This window comes from Phasianus colchicus, chromosome 6 (genome assembly GCF_987193195.1).
Source record: "Phasianus colchicus chromosome 6, bPhaCol1.hap1.1, whole genome shotgun sequence".
NCBI classification, from domain to species: Eukaryota; Metazoa; Chordata; class Aves; order Galliformes; family Phasianidae; genus Phasianus; species Phasianus colchicus.
In genome coordinates this window covers 23,526,095-23,549,746 of record NC_143441.1, presented here as the reverse complement: position 1 = coordinate 23,549,746, position 23,652 = coordinate 23,526,095, and the positions used below count along the sequence as shown (strand labels likewise).

The 23,652-nt window shown below is 39.8% G+C and overlaps 1 long non-coding RNA gene across 1 annotated transcript; it reads left to right on the top strand.

Annotated features, from left to right (window-relative positions):
- Positions 1-8,917: 8,917 nt before the first annotated feature.
- LOC149917497 (uncharacterized) lies at positions 8,918-20,623 on the top strand. The gene is made up of 3 exons (XR_016467487.1): positions 8,918-8,954; positions 19,873-19,960; positions 20,538-20,623. It is a non-coding gene; the product is annotated as an uncharacterized LOC149917497 (long non-coding RNA).
- Positions 20,624-23,652: the final 3,029 nt, after the last annotated feature.

Below are 23,652 nucleotides of genomic sequence, written 5' to 3'. Positions count from 1 at the left end.
ATGCCAGCTTACAATAGGTTAAGATCTGGCCTCAGATGGACGTTTGCATGCATAAATCAAGTAATTGCATGCACAAACTGATAGTTAATGTGATTTGCATGTGTAAGTGTTCACATTAATTAGCAAGAGCACTATTGAACTATTGCATGTGGTGGTTTTTCATGTGCAAACAGATGCACTTGCATGCACTGAAGATTTTGTTAATAATAGTGTGGGAAGGAGAGAAGAGGCCTCTTACACACTGAATAACTCCTTTTCTTCTTCCACTGCCCTTGCATGCTCCTATAGGAGAACTCTGCTTTGGTAAAGAAAAAATAGTACTGTAATTTTGATGACAAAGTTAACCAGAGAAAGGAAGGAAAAATCTAATTCTGTGTTTCTGGCATCTCTTTATCAGTTTAGTGTTGGCATTAAGTATGGGTCAGTCTTAAAGGATATCAGTAACATTAAACTTAGCACAGAGTGCATACTGCTGTAAAAAAGATCAGCAAACAAAAGAGTAAGTCATCCCTGGGGGAAAACAGGCAGGTTTCAGACATGTGGGAAAGCAGTCAATGAAACCCAAACATTGCTTTCAGGAGCTGGTCACATGCATTTGAACACCCAAAAAATTATATTAAAGCACAAACAGTGAAGAGAGAAAAGGCTTGAGCTATGGTGTTTGAAGTTTGTCCTGCAGATTTCCAAAGATTGAAAACTCTCAGCTCTTGCATGGCTAAGTCAGCTACGACAAGTGCAAAACTTCTGTGTTCCCCAATGTGTAAATGTACGGGGAGATTGGACTTTTAATTAGCCCAGTTCCAGGAAGAGCAAAGAATCAGTGAGAAGGAAGTAGACAAGATGCATCAATTTACATATTTCAACTGAACTGTTATAGAGACCTTGGACAAATGACAGAGATTGAACAAATAATTTGCAAATAGCAAATCTGCCTGTACTGTCTCCTTTCTCAAGAACTGAAACAACTTAAACTCAGAAAAGAGCAGGAGTGAGAAAAGGGAAGAAAATTATTCGGAAAAATCAGTATATTTTGTTTGATGTTTTCAAGCTGAGATTTCCTCTTTCAAAGCACTATCATCAGTTCAAAATGAACTTGAACTTTACAAACAGCAATCAAAGAAGGCTGAATAACTCAGAAAAGGGAAAGAAAGAACTCTGTTTTGGACCAACTTTGAACTGTATTTTGTTTGCATAGTTTGTGGTTCAGCTGTCAGACAAAAAATTGCCATTATTTCAATGGCATTAATTCTGTATTCCAGTCTGAACTGAAACCAGATGACATAAAATCCTAGGATGGGCTGATTTTCAGAGATTGCTGTTAAAATGCAAGCCAGAATGAAAGAAGAGAAATTACGAAATGTCAGAGTGTCCTAACGAGGGTAGAGTGATTCTGCCTTCCAAACATATCCCTTCCAGCTCTGTGTGACTATAGCAATTCTGTGCACAGACTGATGACGCACTCAGCCCAGGAGAATGTTCATAAAAAATATAAAAGGATATTGGGTTTTTGACAGATTGCTATACACATTTCTGTCAGGAGGAATGAGGCCATGCAGAATAACTTCACTGACATGTTCATGGCCTCTTATTTTCTTCCTCTCTATTTCACCACTCCCTTATAGTGCTTGCAGTGAGCCAGGGATGAGATTTAAAATTAATTTAATACTTAATACCCAATAGCAAACAGTATTTTTTTTTATAATTACTGATTATATGTTACTGGCACAAGACATGGAGCCATAACATAAAACATCTCTATCTTTGATTTCTCTTTTCTATATGGACAGCTGTTGATATCTCCTATACTATCTGTACTCCCTGTCATGGCCAACAAGGATGAAAAGGGACTGCATGTCAGTAACACTTTGTGTCTCCAGGATTTAAGGATGCTGTGATATCCACTGTGGTCTTGTTGTGTTTTCTGTACAGCACCTTCCCCCTCCACCTTTCCCAGACTTCTCCATTGGTGTCCTGTAACTGACTGAGTCCTGTGCAGGAGCTACCACTCTAATGCATACAGGGTACCAACACAGTTATACAGTATCAGTAGAGTTACACAAATGACCCAACAACTATAAAATTTTACTTATACATATCATTCAAGCTTGGTAATATCCCCACCCATTCAGGAAGACTGATAATGTTCTATAAAGAGTATATTAAAGCTCAGAAAAAAATCACAAGGATTTATTGCAGAGAATTAAAGGAGAGAAGCCAAATACTGTTAGTAAATATAGAGGTAACTTGTGTAAATCTTGGAAGTTAACCAGGAACTTTATGCAGTGGACTTCCTCCTAATACACATCACACCTAGAGCTGCAGTTTTATGGAGTGGAGTAAGGGAAAAGCCACAGCACACTGCATTTATTGTGTTCTCTACAGAGAGGCATAGACCTCTCCTTCCCAGTCTCGTAACCTCTAAGTGCTGGACGTTTATTTTCCTCTAGCTGGTACAGCAGCTACCAAAGTGCTAAGAAAGCACCAAAGCAGGATGCCAGTGAAAAGAATGAGTGGCAATCTTTTCATCTTGTTTTGGATTTTATTCTCTTTGACCAAAGGTAACAGCAGAAGCTATGAAGAACATCCATTTGATTAGCAGAAGAATATTTCGGAAAAAAAAAAAAAAAAAAAAAAAAAAAACATTAAAAACATTCAAAGAGGCTGTATGTGTCAAAAATAATTCAGGCAATCAGGTTATATTAACCTGAGTGATCCCACTCATTACTGGGGTACTGAAGTGGCATGCATTGTCTTTTTCATCCCTTTTGCAATCATCCCTTCCAGTTTGTTTTGTTTTGTTTTGATTATCTTAAAGATTAAATCAATTATTAATGTCCACAAGAAAGAAAGGCTACCAAAAAACTGTATTAGTATAGAGGAACACAGAACTTCCTAAGGAGGAAACAGCCTTCAATACCAACTTGAGGGAGAAAAAGAAGAATGTAGAAGGAACAGAGCTACTACACCATACGCTGTTCTTTGCTATGCCTTTTCACTTTTTGCTGTGATCATTATTTTTCATATTTAAGTATTTCTTATGTTGAAAAGCTGTCAGTTTTGTCTGAATAGAGGTTAATTGCTGTCCTATAGATTTTATTTCTTTTTTTAATTTGAAACCAACATTTATTTTTATAGTTTTCTGACCTGCAAATACTTCTGCTCTGATACATGAGAGAGAGAGAGATTGTTTCCTTTGAGTGACCCACGCAGAGTAAGAGTTGATTTATGAGACAGGAATGAAAAGATAAGTGTTCAGTTGGCCTACCCTCCCACTAAAATGGGCAGGAATGTACTGCCAGGCTGGCTTCTAGTGAGTGTAATGGAGCAGTATGGTATTGGCCTCCAATGTTCAGTTGCCTTGTGTGGAGAATGCTACTCTTACAGTTTCCAGAAGACTTTTTACCCTTTTAGTTGTAAAAGGTGTCTTTGGTCTTGTAAGATCTGGGCAGGACAAGGGGTTTATCTGTAACAGTAGATGTTCTGTATTAAAAATAATAATGAATTTGAAATGTCTTCTTCAACTAGTCATTTGCCCTTAGCTTCACCTGAACAATAACTCACCTTTTATACAGACCCACTGCTAGGAAAAAAAGAGAAAGATGTAGTATTAGGTTTCATTTCCACTTACGCATACAGTCCGTGTGCGGGGCTGCTTACTGTGCCCTACATCTTTCCACATGTTTTGGGCACATAAATGAAGCTGTCATGTTTGCAGAACATCCTGCCTCTCCAAACTGAGGATGATGAGTTTTTACCATTTATTTATGTTTATAAATGGTGAGTATTGCAGAAGTGCTTGGAATATAGCCATGATAGGTGAGCCCTATTATGAGTTCCATTTGGATTTTCCATGTTTCCCTGCACTGCAAGATTCCCATTCAGGGTGTATCTGATTGTTCTTGTGAGGCTGACTGTGTTTTTGTCAGTGTGTGTTTTTGTGTAAGTCTTACAAATTAATAAACATAGACGAGTTTATTAGGAGTGTGCAGATTTACAGTTCCCTTCATATCCTGGAGAATATCTTTCTGTCACTAAAATAAATCATCTTCGGAATAGAAGGAAATAAATTCTATTTTACATCTGTATTCTTTAATACACCACAAATTTTCAAACACTTCAGCAACAACCTTTTGTGACAATGCTGAAGCTTGTAGAGGGGAACAAGCAGAGTTGTTCTTGGGGAGTATCCTCTCACTTTCAATTGGGCTCAGCAGGCTGCTTGTGCCGGATCTGAGAGGCTTTGCATGGATCGACCACCAGCACAGAGGTCTTGGGAAATAGCTTTTTATCTACTATTTTATTGCTCTCTGAGTTTGGTGATGAGAATGAGAGGGGCTGAGTAAGGGAGAGAGAAGCTTCACATTAGACCAAGAAGCTGACACTGACCCCAAGGACATGTACATACCCATGCACACAGCCAAGGTTCTGCTGTGCAGAGGCTGGTTAATGCACACTCACTGTGACCACATACTTGGTGTATTTGCACTCCAAAATATGAGATATGCCCAGGAGCAATCTGAGAGTACAGAGTGTCTCAAGTATGCAAGGAAATCAGAGCCTGGAGGAAAGGATTTGAACTTTTTTCAGGACATTATGAAACGTGCCTTGCAAAGAATTTTACTGTTACATTGGAACCACCTAAAAAAAGTTTCTCAGCTTGCCAGTGTTTGTTTATCCTTTCTTCAGGTTTCCCTTCTGTCCCCTTGCCACTAGATTTATTTAACTGGAAAATGAACTGCCTTGGCACTTGCTGCATTTTGATCCAAAGGGCTTTCTGTGGATGACACATTTTTGGATCCTGTCTGATGTCATACATCTGGCAAGAAAGTGTATTTACTCTTGTTGTGTCTCAGCATATATGCTAGTAATATCTGGGAAGATATTGTCAATGTGAGATGATCTGAAGAGCAGACAATCAAACATTTTAAATAGCTCCCCAAGAGGAGGAATGTCTGGCAAAGAATGCTGCTATATTAAAAATGTTTAAATGCTAAATGTAGTTATTCCAGACAGGGATGAATGTAATGTGTCCACCCAGAGCCAGAGTAAAGAATTACAACCATGGACAGAGTACAACAGATCAGCACAAGGCATGAGAGAGGCCACTGGTGAAGAGGGACACATTTTTAATAGCTGACTATTAAAATGAAAGCCACTAAAACTCATTTTGTCTCCCCATTTCCACTAAAAGCAAGTCCGCTGGTGTTAGCAACATTGTGTAAAAGAAGAATTTGGCTAAAAATTAACTTTGCTCTTTTTTTCCACTCTTTTTAAAAGAGTGTCAGGACTGGAGCTTGGATATAATAAAGAATAGAGAATAATATTAATAATAAAGAAGAATAAATAGGAAAGAATAATAAATTATGATTAAACTTTAGCCTTTGTTTTACAGACTTCAAACTTGTTCTCTTTTAATATGTATAAATTCACCAGCCTATCTTAATAAAGACTTAGTACTTAATAAGAAGGTAACAGAATGAATCACCAGCGACGCTGCATTTCCAGAAGACAGATATTGGCCATCATGGTGATGGGAATTACGTGTTACATTAGTCCCAAGCCAGAATACTCAGTAGATGAGAAGCACAAAAGGAGTTGGTCCACAAACTTGTGTTCAAAGCAGGAAGCAATTCACAAGACTATTGTTTTCAGAGACAGTGAAGGAGAAAACCATGTTAAGGAAGAATTCAGCAAAGCTGAAACTATTTCATTCAGTTGTGGAAAATAGCTGTTTTTACCCTTGTGAAGTGTTGAAGAATGTAAGAAATACTGAAGCAATGGTCCAAGAAAAATAACATTTATAAGGAAAAAGAAAAACGAAAACTCTTTGAAAAAACTTCAAACAATGCTTCTCCAGGATAGACTCACAAAGAGATTAAACCATCTTGAGCTGAATGTCTCATTTCACTCTAGAGAAAAAGAATACTGGACAGTTTTCACCTAGATGGACTTTCCAAAGAGTCTTTGCAAAGTTTCAGATGATGTGGAGAATGTATAAGCAGAGGAATTAATGTGAAGGATAACTAAAAGGACTCCAGAAGGAACTAGTTGCAGAAAGCAGGCAAATTTTAGAATCTTTTTAAGAAATCTCTTATTCTGTACATAGGAGCATGAGGCGCTCATTTTCCCCAACCTGATCTTCGTGTACTATAGGTATGACATCTGGGGCATGGTGCCTGTTCTTGGAGTCAGTGTCGACAGTAGAGCATGATTCATCCTGTTCTGTGTATGATTATTTCTCTATTTATGTAATTCCCAAAAAGAACTGTGATACACTTGATGCTGTTTGCCTCTTACTACTGAAAATTTGAATTTTTCACATCAATTCCTTAAGCACAGAAAATCACAGAATAAAAGGACTAATCCAAGATCTACTGTCAGGCAGGACAGAAAATCCAGTTTCTTAGGGATGCTAAGAACTATTATATTAAGAGACTGTAATAAAGGGTGGTTGTCAATATTAGTTTGTTCCAGGATGTAAAACATTCAAGGACACTTGACTGCAATCTGTATGTTCTGTTCTCCCAATAGAGCATACAGACCGTATGGGTCTACTGAATCTGGACAAAATGTGGGAAAAGTAAAGAGCTCCTATACTGTATGTATCAGCTCTGAATGACAAAAAAGGTATGTAGGGTGTCTGCACGTGTTGTGCTAATTGTAAGCTTGAAAAAGAATAAGGATTTTCACCAAAGTCTAATGCAATCCTTTCAATTCCTTATTATACCTGAAGAACATGAACTGTCAGAAATTGTGTCTTATATTGATTTCTTAAATGTATTAAAATCTCAAACATATGTTGTATATCAAGTTTTGAGGCACAAATAGCTCCAGTAGAAACAGTATTTGTTTCTAGATTATCTAGAGATTTCTACACTTATTTTCTTGCCTCACGAGTTTTTATTTCAGTTACTAACAGCACTGTAGCACTTGAAGAGATACTGGCCTTTGTGCCCAGGTATGGCAAAGCCAAACTTGCTACAGATATCTCTTTGGCCTGTTTGAAACTAGACTGAGAGAAACAGCAGCAAGTTAACCAGCAAGTACAGCTCCACTTCTACATAAAATGTGCATGCCTTTATTTCTAGCTATTACTCCTTTCATCAAAGCATTCCCTTACAACGAAGAAAACTGAAGCCTGAAAGAGAGTAATATGGGGCCATTCAGTACCAAGTATAAGGCTGTAATTGCTTCCATTACCACTGGGCTCAGAGCATGCTGCCACCTAATAACAGGGGCTGCACAAGTCTTTCTATTAATTGTTTTTTATAGCCTGTTAGCAAACACGTGTGATAGCTCCTGCTACTGCACTTTCTGGGTTTTGTTCCTGTGCTGTGTTCCCCTTACACCTGCCATGTCACATCTTCTCATCAGACTCCAGTCCACCTTTTTCTTCACAGAGGAGCAGCATCATCCAGGTATCTCTACCAGGCAGTTAACTGCTTGTGCAGAATAAACTGCAGAATTAGATCTCCAGGAGAGTGAACTTTTATGGAAAGGAAAATATTTTCATTGTAGAACAACCTCTGATAAAAAAAAACTGTCTCCCACTGCAACCTTTAGTAACCAGAAAACATGATCTTTTTGCAGTAAGTTCATAACCTAAAAAGACAAAGTTCAGACCAAGTGTGACATAGCTGAAGTGGGAGTTTTAATTACACACTGAACACTACCCTTTCTCACACTGACGTTTTATTGGTGGCTAGAACATAATACATTTCATAAAAGGATAACAGATTCACTGTGTCTTGGTATATTTTTGAAGGGATCATAGAGATGGACACTCAGACCACAAATGAGTCACGGTATTTAAATCTGAAGAGTTTCAGAGCCCAAAAGCTGACGTAATTACATAATTGTGTTCCATGCAAGTGTTTTTAAATTGTTCAGTTCCAGGACATCAAACATTCCCCTACACGGAGGCAGAGAAATTATTTTAGCCATCATTTTCCATGCAAACGTTCAGTAAATTCTTTTCCTGGAAGCGTTAACATCAGACCTAGAATTAAATATTATAGTCAAACAAAACTGGAGAACAGCTAATGAGGGTTATTCAGAGCAGTTAGTCACCATTACACCCACACCAGTATTTCAAGGACACCGCAGAAATCTTTGGTGAATGTAATACTTTGGGGCATCTCAGTATAACAGGGCTTTGTAAAAACAGGTGTGCAGGAGATTCTTAATCTGACAGGAGAATGTTAAGAGAACTATCTAACTGATTTGTTAGCTTATAGAACATATGTAGCATGTAAGACTGTTGATCACATCACGTCTGATGGAAGCTTACAACTCTATGGCATTTCTTTTGTGCATCCATCTCACTCAGATGTCCCCCTCCTAAAAAGCTTGTCCCTCAAAATTGAAATTGGGTAAATTAGCACTTGTCAACAACTGCATGCTTCACCATAGTCACAGCACAGAAGAGCAAATGCTCAGACTGCAATGAGCTGCACTGTTGATTTCATTACAATGTGCCTAGCTACAGTAGCAGAAAGTCAAATACTCTGAAGTATTCAGGGATTTATGGTCATTCTGTCTCTTCATGATGACTACAAATGGGGTTAATAAACTGCAGAAAAGTTCTCTATTAACAATATTCATGGAATGTGCAGCAGCACTTCTCAAGATAGCTTTGAAACACCACGTGTAATTTTCACAACTGATTGATTGTGCTTGCTTAGTGCTACTGATTACTAAACTAGTGAAGCTGAATGTTGCTAATCTGTATGTATAGGAACTGCTGAATCATGGCCTGAACCTCTGATTGATCACCTGAGGCAAGCAATGAGTCAGCCCGGGGAGCACAGGTGAAGGCAATTCACCTGTACTGCTGGAAGGGGTGGAGCCTGGCTGCACCTCTCCTAGACCCATTTAAGAGCTGACTACCACTAGGGAAGGATCTCTTTGTGGAGATCCTTCCTTTGGAGTTTTACAGCAAGCTCAGGATAAGGGTAAGTACTCCGTCCGTTCTCTTTTTGGTATGATAACATTCTTAGCTAAGCTGTCTGGTATATTTCATAATTATAACATCTGTATATTCATTTTTTATACACTGTAATAAAACAGGATGCAGTTTTAATTGACCAGTTTAAAAATGAGCATCAACAAGTTGCAGACAAAGAGCAGGAAGGCTGCTATGCTGCTTTTCTTCAGCATGACTCCCTTGATACTCACAGAGCTCTACCAGTTTGCCGCTGGCAAGGCAGATAAACTGTTTTCAGTTTGTGCCAGAACTGCTTTACTGAAGAAGAATTCCAGTTGATTAGGTCTCAAAATTCCAAATGCCCTTTTAGTCCTTAATTTCTGCTTTATTCTTATTTTGTTTGTTTGACTTAGCTAAGTTTAGGTATTTCTCCAAAAGTAATGTCATGAGTGAACATAATAAAATAGGAGACATCAGATGCAGATGGTGGTGGTATGCTAGTGGAGGTTGAACCTCCCTGCTAATACGTTGTTATATTTTGTTGCCATGTGATGGCAGCAGAGGGGAACTCTGACAAAGTGGCATCTGAGATGGAAGTGCATATGGAGCAAAGGATGGAATTTAATTCCCCCTTGAGGAAAAAAATGGCACCTACTGACATTAGTTAATGTTTGCTGAATGTTTCTGGAGACCAAACATGGATATGAGCACAGTAAGGTCGTTGGTGGTGCATTTCAGCAATGGTGACAGTGGGTCACCTCCGCTGGTACAGATTCTTGTGAACAGGGCATACAGCAAGTGAATGAGCAAATGAAAATGCACAGCTAACGGTGGTGACTATACTGAAAATAGTGTTTTGTAGGTGAGAATTTGTTCTATCAAATAGTGTTTTTGTGCTCGTTGTATCTGTTGTCATTTCCATAGAAATAATTAGGAGGAAGAGCAAGATGCATGTATGACTTGTTTAATATTGCTAGAAAATGTCTCCCAAAATGGTAACTCTTCCCTGTTTGTTCAGCCCTCTACTGATTTCCTTGAATAAAGAGAAATTAGAGTCATTCTCATAAAAGCAAACCAAAGCCCAACATGTTATTACGATCTGATGAATCTAAGTGCACAGGAATTTTTTGGAACAACTGCAGACTTTGTTGAAGCCTGCTAATTGCCATTCTAATACAAGTAGTTATTTCAATGCTTTCTTTCACAGTAGTGCTTTTGGTGCTTTAGAAATGTTCTAGACATATCCACGATATACTTCCATTGTGATTGTTCAAACTACTGTTGTGTAAAAATAAAATTGTAGAAGTTGTTCTATGGGGCTTTTTTTGTTGGTTTTTTTTTTTTTCAGAATATGTAGCAGGGAAACTGCTGGGATTTGGGGTGTTTTTGCATTATTTTGGTTTTATTTGATTGAATTAAGATATTTATTGAAATCTTAAATGTATAGTTAGACAGTACATGGTAAAAGTCCTAACAAAAGCCAATATATCTAACACAGAGAAAAATGGATAGTCATGACTTTCCTTAGTGTTAGAGATCTAGAAGGTGGTTTCAGAAGTCAACACCTTGATGACCAGATAAGCCTGCAATTGCCAGCATCTGTTTCGAGGATTTGAGATCTTCATACAAGCAGGAGAATCAGAGCAAGGTGTACATCTGTATGTGATGTTTGAAAGACTGTTCTAGTATGGACAGTCCTATTCTTGTCAAGATACTTATGACCTAAACTCACTTGAGTAGTGCTTTAGCCGTGGTTTCAGATAAAATAGGGGCCTGTATGCACTTTGTATACCTTCTTGTATTTTAATAGAGAATCTAATTAAAAGGTTCCTGTAGATTACTCTGAGATTACAGTGAGATTTCTTCTTTACAGGAAGGGTTGTTAAGCACTGGAATAGGCTCCCCAGGGAGGTGCTTGAGTCACCATTCCTGGATGTGTTTAAAAACCATTTGGATGTGGTGTTCAGGGACATGATTTAGCAGAGGGTTGTTAGAGTTAGGGTAGTGTAGTTAGGTTACGGTTGGGCTTGGTGATCTTTAAGATCTTTTTCAACCTGAGCAATTCTATGATTATATGTCACTCCTGAGAGTGTGCCCTAAAATAATGGGGGTAAAAAGTAAATTTAAAGCAGCTTCTGTTGTTCTTCTAGTGTTAACTTTTCAGTACTTATTTAGTGCAAAAGAAAAAAAAAAATCGTTTTTTCTAATGCCTATCTAATCCAGTGCCTAGAATGCCTTTTCTCCAATCCCATCTATTTAATGCCTACATGAACAGCAGCATAGGATCTTTACTGAAAACCAATCTTAATCTTGCAGAAGAGGCAAAATATCTCTCAGTAGAGAACTATCCATATTTCATCCTGCACTGTTGACAACTTTGCTGTGCTATTATCAGACTTCAGTTTTCTGGGAACAAAAAAAAAAAATTGTAGTCTTTCCTCTACTGGATTTTCACCTCAAAAAATTGGGCCCAGGGTCACAAACAGCCAATGTGCTCAAAGCTGGACTCTGGTTTACAGAATGAATGAGAGCTGACAAAATATGGCAGGAAAAACCACCCTTATAGCACACACAGTTTCTGTGTTTTAAACTTGACTGGTGTGTGTGTGGTTATGACCAAAAACTGGTGAACGTATGTATATATACTGCTCCCCTAGGAGAAGTATTTAATTTAACTGTGTTTCTTGAGATGTCTGAGCCTGTCTGAATAGGAAAATTTACCAGCTTAACTATACCACTCTAATTCCCCGTGAGGATGGAAGGAATAAGTGTGTCCACAGAGGCAGTTATGGTTCTGGCAGTAAATCTCCACAGATACCCTTCTGGTTTTGTCTGGAACAGGAAAATTCAGGCCTTATTTTCAAAACATGTAATTGATGAAGTTGCAGCACAGGGATGCACAGCTGCTTAATCTAAGGGGAAAGAGCTGGGGGGCTGTTTGTTATGTTACATTATATACAGTATATACATAGGCTTATCATTTATTTTGGTATAGTTTGGTGCCCTCTCAATGTTCTGTGCACCTCAGCTTTATTTCAGTTGAACACTGATAGAGTCATATGGAATTATAGAATCATAGTATGGCTTAGGTTGAAAGGGACATTAAAGCCTGTCTAGTTCCAGCCTCCTATCATAAGCAAGGTTGTTACCCACCAGCTCAGGCTGCCCAAGGCTCCATTCAATCTGGCCTTGAACACCTCCAGGGATGGGGCATCCACAGTTTGTCTGGGCGGCCTGTGCCAGTGCTCCATCCCCCTCTGAGTAAAGAATTTCTTTCTAACCTCAATTTCCCCTCTTCTAGTTTTAAGCCATTCTCCCTTGTGCTATCAGAATCAGACCATGTAAAAAGTTGGTTTCCCTTTTTCTTGTAATCTCCCTTCCAGTATGGTAAAGCTGCAGTGAGGACATCCCAGACCCTTTTCTTCTTCAAGTTAAACCTCAGTCCCTCATTCTGTCTTTGCTAAAAAAAAAAAAAAAAAAAAAAAAAAAAAAAATACTCCATTGGTGATGACAAAGCGGGGAGTATATTTTAATCTAGTAAATGCACAAACATTGTCATAGAGAATCACCAGCTTGAGGCCTTCTCTAGAAATAAGCTGTTGGAGAAAAAATAAAGAAGTGCAGTTGGTATCAGAAGGGTGGTATCTGACTGAACCTGGTGTGTTTTTCCTAGCACACTAATCCTATATAGGACTAGGAGTCTTTTAACTTGATCGGTGTTCTTGCCTTCAGATAATAAATACACACTTTTTATAAAGAGTTGAATATGAATGTGGGCTGTAGATAATTTTTCAGCTTTTCAGTCAAGTGCTTACCCCATCTTTTCCTACTCCATAAAATATGCAACTGAGCAGACTCCATTGGAGCTAACAGGAACAAAAATAATTAATTAGCTGTATAATCTTAAATTGTTGTTTTAGGTGTTACGTTAATTTTCGTAAGAGGTGGTTTAAATCATTAAACTGAGCTCTTGATGCTACTGATTCCAGTGATAGGCCTGGAAGCTCAAATTAAACTGATTAAAATCTGTAAAGTACTTTGTTGTGATTTCAGAACAAAATCTGCTCATCTGAAATCTAAGATAATATTCTGTCCTTTAACAACTTCCATTTCCATCTAAAACTGCTACAAATCCTTTTTAGAAAACTCAGTTGGGTTCATCATTTCAGGCAAAGTGCCCTACCCATAGGCTAGATACCCATAGTAGATCCCTCTCAGAAGTGTAGTATCCCATGTTGCGAAGAAAATATGAAATATTAATAAAACAGGTATTCTTGACAAACTGGTAAATTGTCTAAAAAAAAAAAAAAAAAAAAAACAAGTTACATAAGTGCTTAGGTTTCTCTGAGGCTTTCTCTTGTCCTGCTGAATCCTTCAATGCACTAAGGGATTCACCACCATTTCCATGAAGATAACAATTTTGCCAATAGTTTGGAAAATAAAAAGGACTTTAGATTTTCATTTACTGCCTGACCCACAGTACTATTCAAGCTACATGTGTGTATAATTTTTTTTCTGTAAAATTTTTATTACCATTTCTGACTCTACCAGGGGATTAGGAAACTGCGAATTCATTTTTTTTAAAATGTGGCAAAGCATTAAAGATCTTTGAAACTCTTATGATTAAACAATCTCCATATCTTTGTTTAAAAAGGAATGAACTTGACTGAAATACATAAGTAATGGTATATGAGATGTTTCCAACCAGCTCATGTCAAACATGCTCCAATTGGGAGTTTAGGCCAAATGGATCTAAAGGCATTTGCTGAACCCCAACAAATTCATACTACAGTGTAAAAAGCTGAGAAAGGCAGGCCCATCTCACTTGACATATTAAACCTGCAAGTAGACTGCCTAAGCCAGACCTACAGCTTTCTCAGATAAGGATAGATTTGCAGCAAAGTATAATGCATGCAATAGGATGAGATGCCCTCGTTTCATACTGTTTGATAATAAGAAAGTGAAGATATTCACAAAATATTACCATTCGAAATTAATAAGGAATGTAGAAATGTTTACTTTTAGGAAACTTTTAGGAAAAATATTTTTCCTAAGTCAGAAAATGTTCAAACAGCCTGAGACAAAAAAATTAAATCTGAATTTTACATATTTTTATCTTAGACACAAATAAAAGTTACTGAACAACACATCCCTCAATTTGGCCTGAATATATAAGAATATGAGACAGCCTCTAACAGTATTTGTCAGGACTAACATTCGTGCCTATCAGCAAGAGAAAGCTGGAAAAAGAGTTGCTCAAAGTAAAGAGCTAGGTTGTTTGGTTTTTTTTTCCCCTCATTGTCATGAAACTGTATTCTCCAAGCAGGGAATTTACTTTTGTCTGGCATACCCCACTTTGTACAGAGCCGGAAGACACTCAAGAGGGACAAATTGGTTATCTTCAGCTCCAGGATGAGATCAGCCATAGCAGTGTTATTCATGAAATATGTTTGTTCAAATAGCTCTTCTGGATTTCCAGTGTTGAAAATGCCTAACCACCAGCAATCTGATCTTCATTCTCCTTGAAACTGAAAAGGCTGCTGAGTAGAGCAGAGTGATTGTTTATTGTGCCTTGTATCCTATCATACTTTTTCTTAGCGTATCTCAGGAGTATTTTTTGCAACATCATGACATTGTTGACTTGTGTTAAGATTTTGATCAACTGTGAGCTCATAAATTCCTTTCCATAAAAATGTCACCTGGTCAGTTACTGTGGTTATCCCCCAGCCTGTGCTTGTGCAACTGGTAATTCCCCACTGAGTTTAATCCTCCCACTTGAATATCACCCTATTTTTTAGAGAATTTATTGGTTATTCAAGATCATTTTCAATTCTAATCGTGTTATCCAGTCCTTCTCAAGACTGAATGATATTGTCTGGAAATTTAATAAGCAAACTCACTTTTCCCCTCTAGGTCATTAATGAAAATATTCAATATAACCACTATCAGGGAAATCTTTTGTGAAATTCCACTTGGGCATATGCTGTCAGGAAGGACTCATAGGGAAGTAATCAATAAAAGTTAGTAGGTAGATACATTTAGTAGTTAAAATTACCCCGATAAGTCAGTGCACTTTCATGTGAATGAAAACAACTCAAGTTCAAACTGTAGTATTTAAAAACCCAAAGATGATTGCATCTGTTCTCATCTGAACACTCTATTTCACAAGGGACCCATTCCAAAGCCTGTTATGCTTAATGAATGGCTCCTATAAATTTCAGTGGGCCATGAATCAGGTTCAGAATGAAAGCTAAACGTGATTCTCCACCAACAATAAAACAAAGTTCTGCAGGAGTCAGCACTTTTATTTTCATTAATTAAATTAATTAATTGCCAAAACTAGCCGAAACATTTTTTCTAGAACTATAGATTTTCACCTGATAATCAAGGAATAAGTTAAACAAATTTCAATTTTATTATGCAAACATGGAAGAGTAAATGAATATCCCATTCAACCTTAATTACTTAAATTATATCCCAGCATGGTGTGATGGCAGAATTCACCAGAAAAGAACCAGGAGCTCAGGGTTGGCCTAGTCCAACTCTCACAGAGTGTGAAATAATAAAAAGCGTCCTCCAGCAGTCAGATAATTTTGCAATTTTGAGGCTAACCACTTGATGGCTTATCTCCATAGTTTCAAAAATAGTAAACTCATTGCAGAGGATTGCCATGATTACCTCTATCATGCTTATCATGGAGTTCCCTAAATTAACTCATGCCTAGACTTTTCCTTTAGAAAAAAATATTTTTAAAAGATTAAATACTCATTAGCATAAGTTTCAATGTAGGCTTTGGTGATGATTCCAATAACTTGTTCCTTTAATTTCTCCAATTGGTTATCACCACAGATAAAGCTTTCTAAGCCTGAATCTGAACTTGGCTCATTTCAGCCAAGTTTACAAACGCTCGTTCTCAAAAACTGAAGGAATCATCCCTTTTCCATAAAAATACTTCACATGTAATCACTTTGTCTTGCTTTTCTGCATCTAATTGTTCATTCACCAAATTCTCCTTATGTTTTCTACATCTTCCTTCAGTTTCACCCTAACTATTATCTAGACTAAGGGACACAATCTGTGTCTGTTGACAAGGGGAGATCTTAAAAACTACGTAAATTTCAATTACTGCATACTTGCCTGCCTTCACACACTGGAGACAGACATCATCAGAACTTCTCGTTCTGACTCAATTTTACTGTTTGGATCATCCCCGTCTTCCAGCTTAGCTTCTACTCTTCTTTACTTCATCCCAAGGTCTAATTCTGCAGCTAGATTTCTATACTGCCCTTTATGCATGCTTTGATTTTCATAACAAAGATCCATTGCCTTCTTTTAATGTAAAGTCCTTTATGTTTGGACACGAACAAAAGAGCAGGCACTGCTGAGAGCAGGGCATCCCAATAGTAATGCTGGGCAGGAGGCTGCCCCCTAAAAGCTTTAGATGATGATACACACAGATGCAAACACAACTATTCTTTTGAGAGGAAAATTAAAGACAGGATGGGATGGAAGAATACTACTGAGAGACAGGCTTGAGTCCCATCTCAGTAGATACTGCATTTCTCAAAAATAAGTTTCTATTTCGCTTGTACTTCTTACAGCTAAGCTTCTAAGACTTTCATTTTACTGTAATAAGTTCATCAGTAAAATTTATTGTGTTCTGAATTACCTTGATCATCTCCTTTTGGTCTCTTTACCTGACACTGTGCACTGGTAGGTATTCCTTTGCTTTGGGGTGTGAGATGAGAGTCTCAGAAGCATTTGGATGCCTGTTTGCATGGTGTTGAATACTTCTACTACATGAGACAGCTCAGGAAATCGGAGGTCTAGCTGGAAATATGACTTTCGTTTTCAAATTCAGAAAAGGAAACAAAACACGAAGCATTTGGGAAACTTCGCTGGGGCAGTCACTTACCCTGCAAGTAGATGTTGCTGCTCGCTGAGGCCCTTCATGCTCTTGTCCTCCTCATTTGTTCCAACTTGTCCCAGATACTTCAGGGAACAAATAATGAGTGCCTATATGAAAGGTGTTTGTTTAAATCCTCAAGCAGACACCTGCTGTGATAGTAGTAATTTCACCTGAGATTTTCCAGATGGATGTAGTCTGTTTTATGAACTTTGTCTTATGGTGGACAGGACCAGTATTGACCTAAGCACCCAGTTCAGTGTTGTCTGAAGTCTTTAGTCAGTCTCCCCATGCTAATAATAGACTCAGTGTGTCTACTGTTGCTAAAAGGAACCTTTCTGTATGAGAAACACAAGAAAGAGTCATAAATATTCAGAGCATTGCAGAGTTTATTTGTGATTTTTAGCTTGCTGCCTCAGCTTCGCTTTAGTTTTACTTTCAGGAAGTACATTTTGAAACTTTTGAATGGAAAACGCTAAAAATGCAAAAGTTGACTCAGAAGGATGATCAGAGCTGCATCTTACTCAGTGGGACAGTCTCTTTAAAACAGCCCTGAATCTACCCTCTATATGATTCCTTCCACACTGCCATACAGAATACTACCACCATTATGATTTTGCACTAAAGCTTCCCCCTAGGGAGGAATGCAGCTGGGCCAGAGACAGGGTTTGCAGTATGTGAGATTCCTCTCGTGTTAGAAGTGACATCTAACTTTCTATCAGCTTGGAAAAACGTGCTGACAACTTTATCAGAGAAGTAGTATTCCAGAATAATTCCATGCGTGGCAACTAGTTTGTAAGGCAATACCTTCTAAGAAAAAAAATGTGTACTGTAGATGGTGAGTGATTTTTGTACCAGGTTCTCCACTGAACTGTCTTCTGTTAATGATTTAATGTTAAGAGTCCAGGATAAGTATGCTACAGTTCTCTTCTGACTATCTTTATTAGAATCCTGCATCCCATTACCTCAGTAATACAGACGAGCTTTATGCATCGGGAAAGTGAGTTTTGGTCAGTGATGCTTTTAGCCTCATGAGAGCAGGCAGTCTTTAGCTATGCTATGACATGTTCCTGTACTAACCAAAAATGTACAGATCGGAGTTTGCCTGTGATGTATATGCCTAGTTAAGTTTGGTTTTGTTTTGAAGCCATTTCTCAGGGAAATAAAGATCTCACCTGATCAGTCTGCCCACAAACCTCTCCTCGTGGGATCTCTCCTATCGGTTGGCTGCTTTGAGAGGCAATCAGCTTTCTAAAAATTAAAAACGCAGCAGCTCAATAGTGCAGACTGTTACTGTGTTCCAATTAAAGAGAAGACCCAGCTGACATCTTGTTACACGTTAGGCTGTCCACACAGCTCAGCAGTTTGTGTAAGCATTCCCATACAGAAGAAGCTTTCATCAGAGTTTACATCTCTGTAGAGATACAGATCTCTTTGTTGATTGGCATAAATCCAGGAGGAATGAAACACCATCTGATTTACCTGTGTGCATTTACCTGTTCAGATAATGCCTGGGGGCAATGTGATCTGAAATGCTCTCCCCTTGGCTCAGGCACCTCTGCTCTGATTGCCATCAGTTCTACCCTGCATGTATCCTCCAAGTGGGGTTCTAGGCACTTACACAGCAATCTTGTAGGAAAGGGAGATATCCTGTTCTTGTCCTCCCCTTCCTTTCATAAAAGGGGATTTCCTACACTTTACGTGGGGACTCAAACCCTGACAGCATACAGAGGTAGTCCTGGAAGTACACTGACAGGATCAAGCTGAGGAGGGGCCCCAGCAGGGTGACACTGAGCCTGAGGGTGTGTGGAAGCTCACATAGAGGCACTTGGTCCTTTAAAGTGCAGTGCCTACCAGCGCACACCAGGTTTGACAGCAGCCAAGTGCCCACGTTGTGTTTCCTGTTCTTCTTCTCTGCTGGTATTGTGCTCTCTGGAAATACAAGTTATGCTTCACAAGGCACTGAAATATCCAATAGAGAAATCCATGCTGGCAGGGGATGCAGCATAGCAAAGGCAGCCTTTGGATCTACTTGTAAGGAAGATCCCTGCCTCTCCCACCTGCTAAGCACCTTCTCACAAAGGCACAGCCTGAGATCATACAGAATTTTCAGCTCATTCAAAGCCTCCGTAACATCACCATTTCACTGAGAAGGAAACATTTACCATAAAGGCTGAGCGCAGCTCAATTCAGAAAAGTAAAAACAGTCAGACCAGAGGTGAGGTAAGGGATGAGTATCAGATTTAGTCCGACTCCTACTAGCAGGGGAGGTGTGGCTAAGTTATGTGCCAAAAATGTATCTAGTAGATGCAGTTATTACTTTGCAATGCCTTCTGTGCCTGTAGAAACACGATAAATTATATGAAAGTATTTGTAACATAGCTTTCTTGAGCAAAACCTGGCTTTACAAGTGTACTTTACCCCACTGCCAAATGACAAAATTCAGATATCTTATTTTAAACATGTTGCAGACAGTGAAATGTGTGCTTGGACCAAAATCATAAATTGCAATTCATTGAGAATTTTTCAAAATAATGAAAATTACTTTCTTTCATACTTCGTTCTTGGTGTCTCTCTCATTCCTTTCCCACCATTTACACAGTTGAGAAATGACAACAAGAATATTTTCTTCAGTTTCTTTATTTTATTTTAAACTCCTGCTAATTCTGCTATCAGCATCTTGGTAACAAGCCAGCAATTAAATTACAAAACAAAGTTGTCTCTTTGCTATGAGATTGCACAATCAATCAAAACAAAACAGAAATACCACCTTAAAAAAAAAAAAAGACATCAATTAAGACAATCAGCCATAGTTTATTTTTGGTTTTCATCTTTTGTTTTTGTTTTTTTAAGTTTACTTTAAAAGTATTGAATTTTGGTAGTCTATCATGCCTAAAGAGCAATTATCAGTTTCTCCTGTTGCCTGCAACTATGTTACGTGGTATTACTGAAAACGGGAAATATATACCAACAGAACGTTTAAGAATAGAAATTGCTGGGGCCAAAGGAGGAACATCTTTCATTCTTATCTTTATTTCAGCTTGGACATATTTATAACAGACATTTTACATCTCTGACACGTCATGGTGCTGAATAGAAATTACCTTGGGACACTGAACTGCCAAGAGGTGAGAAAAAGAGATGTGCAAACTTAGCACCTCGGCTGATGATTAGAAGTCCATCAACTTTCTTACCTGACTCATAAAGTGAGGGAAAAAAAAAAACCCTAATATCTGCCACAATGAGTGAAAATTAGCAGGGCCTGACATGAATGTAAATACTAGCCAGGTGGTGATTTAATGTCTATAAAATATTAGAAACCCTCATATACCGTGTGTTTTGTAACTGGGCACACAGTGGTTATTTAGAACAGAGCCAATCTCCACATCATAGTTTTGAAGTCAAGTGCATTTTTTTCATCTAGGTGTAGCAACAGGTCAGAATGATTATTGGCTTTTCTGTGTCGTTAAGGAAGAAGAGAGAGAGAATTAGGCAGGACTATAAACAAATACATCACACCTACATTTACAATGGGTCCTCAGCAAGTGCAGACTTTCCAGGATCCGAGTCTTTCAGAGATCATGGAGCTTTAGAACTTTTTTTTTCTTAACAAATATATGCTATTTTTGTGTGTTTTCAACTCATTCATTCTTCCAAAATTCTGTCCTTGGCTAAACAGGAGGCTGACTGCAGCTGTTCCCACAGGTCAATGGCTCTGTGCCCCATGTGCTGTAGGTGTGCAGTAGATGTGACCCAGTGTCAAGGTGGGCGTCAGAGCAGCAGACTTTTTGCAGGAGATCCTGGGAGGGGAGTATGACACCGACAAACAGCACTGGCTGCTGAGCAGGGGATGTGTCACTGTATGTGTAAGAGATACCTGTGTCCCACAGAGGAGTCCTGCCCTGAAGCTCTCTGACAGATACGTTTGTCCCAGCGCAGAGGAAACAGTGAGGAGTTAGCAGTGTATCACTGTGTGCAGCACGGTGTTTTCCCTGTTCAGCTTTCTTCTTTCCTATGTAAATGGGTGAGCGAATTAAGCTCCTATTCAGAATGGAAGGATTTGGAGTACCCAAAGCAAACGCACACAGCAGACAGCAATATTGGCTCTTACTGGCATTTTGAATACCAATTTCTTACCAATTTGGGATTCCCTCCTTGAGATAGCCTGTTTCCATTGCCCATTATCAATACCTCACCCTGGGGCTTTTCAGGAATTTCACTTTGTGAGTAGTTCATCTACTTGGAGAAAACTGGCAATGGCTATACGCAAATAACAGCAGCTTGTCAGCTCTGCCAGAGGCATGGCACTCACCTGGAGGCTGTGAGAAGTGAATGTTTTGCAGTAATTTGTTTGCAGTAGGCAAGGTCTGCAGGGAGAGGCAGCAACTTCACTCCAGGATTACTTTAATGGAGAAGAAAAATCCTCAGTCTTGTTTCCTGACATATAGATCTGATACTCATGTATGATCATCAGAAAAAATATCTCTGAAGTCTGCAGAAGAGGAGACCAAAAAGCATGTGAGGAGTGTGCAGCAAGGGGAACCAGCACAGAGGAAAAAGAGCTCCTGCAGTTCTGAGAATCACAACTTTCCCTAGTTTAAAACCTGACCATAGACTCTTGGATCCGGGGTCAGGAAAGTAGCAGCTTTAATGCCCATTTGTGCTCCTGAAGGTGTTCTCTTCACCTTTCCCTTTTCCCTTTGCTCAGCATGTCCCTTCCACTGCACTTCTCCACAATGCAGATCTCAGAGGATGGCAATGCTGGGAGAAGCAAAAGCTGACAAAGCAGGGTGAGCCAGTCCAGCCATGCTCAGTCCTCTTCCGATCTTCTGCCCACGAGAATATTTAATAACAAGGTATACTCTTAAAAAGAAGAAGAGGACGAAGAAGAAGAATAAATCTTTATAAGAAGACTGCAGAGCTCAAGAGCAGTGTTAAGTGTAGACAGGAATATGCTCTGCTTAATTGGCAGGAGGAATGTACTCTGCTTTCCATACGCACAGTATGCTGAAGCATTTCTCCCCACCATAACTCACAAAAACACTGGTTCCAATTTTGCATTATACGACACGTGTGAGTTTCACAGCAGCCAGCAACCCCTGTCAGCTGCCCACCACCTCCCTTATCTCCTCTGCCCCGTCTTGCTTAGTGCTAGGTGACATCCGCAAATTCCGGGGAACAGCTCTGCTCGCAGCAGCCGCTTGCCCCGTGAACACACAGCGTCACCCTCGAAGGAGTGCGGGCAAGGAAGGATCCCCCCGGGGTCACTGCGCCGGAGAGCGCACACCGGGGGGCGCTGCGAGCCCGCAGCACAGCACCGGGGGTCGGGCAGGAGGGGAGACGGGCAGCGGGGCAGAAGGGCCGGAGATGGAATGCGGGACAGCTCGCTCGCCCCCGGTACAAGGAGCCGGGCACTGATGCAAGGAACACCCGGGTATGGTTGAGCGCAGCCGCCTGTCCCAGAGGGCTGACGACAAAATAAGAAAACAAATTCCCATCGCCCACCCTCCAAAGGAAATCTGAGTGACGTTCCTACTCCCCGACAGCAAAAACTGTTCCAAAGGCGCTTCCCGGCCCCGCCCATGCTGCGTTCCTTCTCCACCCGGGGACGACGTTTCCGTGTCACCTCTGCTCACAGCGTTTGTTCCTCCTGCCCCATCCCGCAGCACTGTGCACTGGAGCAGTCGGCTTTTGCACCTGCGAACGCTCCACGGCAGCGTTTTGCTTTTCGCAGACTGAAAGCCTGGAATGTCGCAGTGCTGAGCCGCAGGTGACTCCCACGAGAGGTGCCCGTCGCCCGTCGGCGGCAGCTGCAGCACTCCGAGCACAGAGCTCCAGGGGACTGTCCACTATCCGAAGAGTAAGGCAGATTCCTGGTTTGTTTCGAACTCCACAATTGTAAAATGGAGTTACCTCATTTAGAGTGCTCCAGTAAAGCTCCTATCACTTGTCACTATTTCCTTAATACCATTCTGAAGAAGGGAATAATTTCAAGCAGCAGTTAGAAAACTAGAGAACTGGAAACACAGGAATTGTCCTCAGCGACACAGGTTTTCTCCATGCACACTTTCCTGAGATTTAACAATTTCCCCATCCACTCAAGCCCAAGATAAATAGCTGCCTGGAAAAGTCACCACTCAAATAGTCAAAAACTCAGTGTTAAATCAGTTATATGCTTTTCTCCACATAAACACTGAGTATTTAATATATATACATCTTTAGAAAAATGAGCTGCAATGGAGCAAGCTGAGAAAACATTTGCTCTGAGAAAGGTGAGGCTGCTCCTATACAGCAAAAGGGGTCCTCTTACCACACTCTGTGGGAGTGTGCACAGCCATGCACCCAATCTGTTCACACCTTTTCCTGGCTCCTTCTTCCCATAGCTGAAGCAGAGGTCACTCCATAGAACGCAACTGGAGCATGGCAGAGTTTGGCAAGTGCCTACCTGTAAGCATTTGGACTGAAAGATCGGTTGTGCTGCATTCAGCACCTTTGCAGCTGGGAAGGGGCTGGGGCTGGATTGAGCACCACATTCACAAACTCAGGATGTGGTTTTTTACTTCTACAGCTGTAGGCTGGAGGTAAAGAAGAAGCCAGCAGCCCCTGGTCCCGGTTCAGGCTGGAAGTGGTGTGGAAGGCACCGAGCAGGGAGGAAGTGATGCTGTGAATAGCTCTGGCTGTGTGCATCTCCAGTCTCTGGTCTATTGAAAAGTTAAACAGGAAAATGACAATGAAAAGGCAGAATCATGGGAAAATGGGGCACAAAATTTGATAGACATTGCTATGAGCTTGAAGGGGAGAGACTTAAAAGGTCAGAGAG